The 3,903-nt window shown below is 55.5% G+C and overlaps 1 pseudogene across 1 annotated transcript in view; it reads left to right on the plus strand.

Moving 5' to 3' along the window:
* Positions 1-1,419, plus strand: part of LOC144601064 (von Willebrand factor A domain-containing protein 5A-like) — a 31,731-nt pseudogene extending 30,312 nt beyond the window's left edge. Inside the window, exons 13-14 of the transcript XR_013548234.1 lie at positions 68-171; positions 1,229-1,419. The product of XR_013548234.1 is annotated as a von Willebrand factor A domain-containing protein 5A-like (transcript). The remainder of the gene's footprint in view (positions 1-67; positions 172-1,228) is intronic.
* The last annotated feature ends 2,484 nt before the right edge of the window (positions 1,420-3,903 follow it).

Consider the following 3,903-nt stretch of genomic DNA (forward strand, 5'->3'; position numbering starts at 1 on the left):
TGTAGGTGGGAGGTGGGACGTGTCCGTCTGTCGAATGCTCCCCTGACCGGCGCTGACCCCCCCACAGATGGACCCCAGTCTAGAGGCGGCAGCAACACTGACGTACTCACTGGGGGAGCAGCAGATACAAACCATCACTCGCTTCCGCCTGGCACCCCTCCAATCCGGCAGGTAAGCACCCGAGACCCTCGTAGTACACGGACCCAGACCCAAGTAAAATGCAGGAGTCTGTCTCTCTCCCCCTCTCTCTCTCCCCCCCCTCTCTCCCCCCTCTCTCTCCCCCCTCTCTCTCCCCCTCTCTCTCCCCCTCTCTCTCCCCCCCCTCTCTCTCCCCCCTCTCTCCCCCTCTCTCTCCCCCTCTCTCTCCCCTCTCTCTCCCCCCTCTCTCTCCCCCCTCTCTCTCCCCCCTCTCTCTCCCCCCTCTCTCTCCCCCCTCTCTCTCCCCCTCTCTCTCCCCCTCTCTCTCCCCCTCTCTCTCCCCATCTCTCTCCCCATCTCTCTCCCCTCTCTCTCCCCCCCCTCTCTCCCCCTCTCTCTCCCCCCTCTCTCTCCCCCCTCTCCCTATCCCTCTCTCCCTCACCCTCTCCCCCCTCTCTCTCCCCCCTCTCTCTCCCCCCTCTCTCCCCCTCTCTCTCCCCCCCCTCTCTCCCCCTCTCTCTCCCCCCTCTCCCTATCCCTCTCTCCCTCACCCTCTCCCACTCCATCTCCACCTCCACCTCCCTCTCCCACCCCGTCTTCCCCCTCCCCCTCCACCGCCCCTCTCCCCCTCCCCGTCCCCCTTTCTCCCCCTCCCCCTCTCTCCCCACCCCCTCCCACATCCCCTCCCTTTGCCTCTCCCTCCCCTCTCCCCTTTCCGTCAACTCATCCCCTCCCCCTCTCCCTTCCCCTCCCCCACCCCCTCCCACTCCCACTCCCACTCCCTCCCCCTCTCTCCCCCTCCCCCTCTCTCCCCACAAACTCCACATCCCCTCCCTTTGCCTCTCCCTCCCCTCTCCCCTTTCCGTCAGCCCCATCCCTCTCTCTCCCCGCCCCCCTCCCCCTCTCTCCCCACCCCATTCCCACTTCCCCTCCCTTTGCCTTCCCCGCCCCCCTCCCCTCTCCCCTTTCCCTCAGCCCCTCCTCCTCCCCTCCACCTCCCCTCCCCTCCCCCCTCCACCGCCCCTCTCTCACACACTCACTCTCTCTCTCTCTCTCTCTCTCTCTCCCCCTCCCTCGCTCTCCCCTCCAGTGCCACCATCCACCGGCTGGCCGCCAAGGCGCTGATTGGGGAGCTGGAGGTGCTGACTGAGGGGGGCGTGGCGGAGAGGACACGCCGCCTGGTGGAGGTGAGCACGCAGGCCAGCGTGGTGTCATCGAAGACCGCCTTCATCGCCATCAACACCGAGCTGAACCAGCCGCTGCAGAGGCCCCTCCGTCACCGACCAGTGCCCCTCTTCCAAGGTGGGTCGCCCGTCCACTGCCTGGGACCCCCCGCAACGGGGGAGGGGGAGGGGGAGGGGGCGGGGGAGGCAATGTCGGCTTCATTACCTCTTCTGGACGCTTAATTTGGATTAGAGTTGCAGCGTGGAATCAGTTTAGTTCAGTTTATTGTCACGTGTACCGAGGTACAGTGAAAAGGTTTTGTGTGCTAACCAGTCAGCGGAAAGACAGTGCATGATCACGATCGACCCATTGACAGTACACGATTACGATCGACCCATTGACAGTACACGATTACGATCGGCCCATTGACAGTACACGATTACGATCGACCCATTGACAGTACACGATTACGATCGACCCATTGACAGTATATAATAGAGGTTGAAGAGTGTGGAGCGCTCAACGTGAGTTTGTAGATCTGCTTCTGTGGCGCCATCTTAGAGCAGGCTTCTCAGCCCAACTTGCCCACGCCAACCAACTTGCCTCATCTACACTCACCCCACTTGCCTGCATCTGACCCATATCCCTCGAAATCCGTCCTTTCCGTGTACCTGTTGAAATGTTTCTTAAACTTTGCAATAGTCCCTGCCCCAAGGGTTCATAGTTCATGTTTATTTTTTTTAACATTTAGAGATACAGCGCGGAAACAGGCCCTTCGGCCCACCGAGTCCGTGCCGCCCAGCGATCCCCGCACACTAACACTATCCTACACACACTAGGGACAATTTTTACATTTACCCAGTCAATTAACCTACAAACCTGTACGTCTTTGGAGTGTGGGAGGAAACCGAAGATCTCGGAATAAAACCCACGCAGCTCACGGGGAGAACGTACAAACTCCGTACAGATGGCGCCCTTAGTCAGGATTGAACCTGAGTCTCCGGCGCTGCATTCACTGTAAGGCAGCAACTCTACCGCTGCGCCACCGTGCCGCCATTCGATCATGGATGATCCATCTTTCCCTCTCAACCTCAATCTCCTGCCTTCTACCCATAACCCCCGACACCCTTAGTAATCAAGAATCTGTCAATCTCTGCCTTAAAATAGCCATTGACTAGGCAGCAACTCTACCGCTGCACCACCGTGCCATAAGTGATAGGAGCATAGAAACATAGAAAATAGGTGCAGGAGGAGGCCATTCGGCCCTTCAAGCCAGCACCGCCATTGTGATCATGGCTGATCGTCCACAATCAGCAACCCGTGCCTGCCTTCTCCCCATACCCCTTGATTCCACTAGCCCCGAGAGCTCTATCTAACTCTCTTTTAAATTCATCCAGTGAATTGGCCTCCACTGCCCTCTGTGGCAGAGAATTCCACAAACTCACAACTCTCTGGGTGAACAAGTTTTTTCTCATCTCAGTTTTAAATGGTCTCCCCTTTATTCTTAGACTGTGTGGCCCTGGTTCTGGACTCCCCCCAACATTGGGAACAATTAAGGGGTTGGACACGTTAGAGGCAGGAAACATGTTCCCAATGTTGGGGGAGTCCAGAACCAGGGGCTACAGTTTAAGAATAAGGGGTAGGCCATTTAGAACGGAGATGAGGAAAAACTTTTTCAGTCTGAGAGTTGTGAATCTGTGGAATTCTCTGCCTCAGAAGGCAGTGGAGGCCAATTCTCTGAACGCATTCAAGAGAGAGCTAGATAGAGCTCTTAAGAATAGCGGAGTCAGGGGGTGTGGGGAGAAGGCAGGAACGGGGTACTGATTGAGAATGATCAGCCATGATCACATTGAATGGCGGTGCTGGCTCGAAGGGCTGAAAGGCCTCCTCCTGCACCTATTGTCTATTGTCTATTTTTCCTGCATCTAGCTTGTCCAGTCCTTTTATAATGTTATACCTTTCTATAAGATCCCCTCTCATCCTTCTAAACTCCAGTGAATACAAGCCCAGTCTTTCCAATCTTTCCTCATATGACAGTCCTGCCATCCCGGGATTATCCTCGTAGGACCAGGTGTGAGTATCAATGTGCACATGTGTTGGTGGAGTTGGTGAATCGACCTAACTCTGTTAAAACAAATGCAGGTCAGTTCATAAAGCTTTACTGGCTTTAGTGCACACTAAACGTTATTCCTTTATCATGTTTCTGTACACTGTGAACGGCTCGATTGTGATCACGTATCGTCTTTCCGCTGACTGGTTAGCACGCAACAGAAGCTTTTCACTGTACCTCGGTACACGTGACTATAAACTAAACTCAACATCATTTGTCCTAAGTACCATCTATATCTTTCGTTCTCCTTTCCCCAGACTCTCAGACTGAAGAAGGGCCCCGACCCGAAACGTCACCTAAAGAGAGGGAGGGAGAGGGGGTAGTGGGTGACAATGAACTAAATAAAGGTTCGAGAAGTCAATGTTCACGACAGCTGCTCATATTTTGCTTGGGCAGCTTACAGCCCAGCGGTATGAGCATTGACTTCTCCAACTTTAGATAATTCCTCTGTCCCTCTCTTCCCCTCCTCCTTCCCAGATCTCCCTCTATCT

The sequence above is a fragment of the Rhinoraja longicauda genome, chromosome 16, assembly GCF_053455715.1.
Source record: "Rhinoraja longicauda isolate Sanriku21f chromosome 16, sRhiLon1.1, whole genome shotgun sequence".
Taxonomy (NCBI): domain Eukaryota; kingdom Metazoa; phylum Chordata; class Chondrichthyes; order Rajiformes; family Arhynchobatidae; genus Rhinoraja; species Rhinoraja longicauda.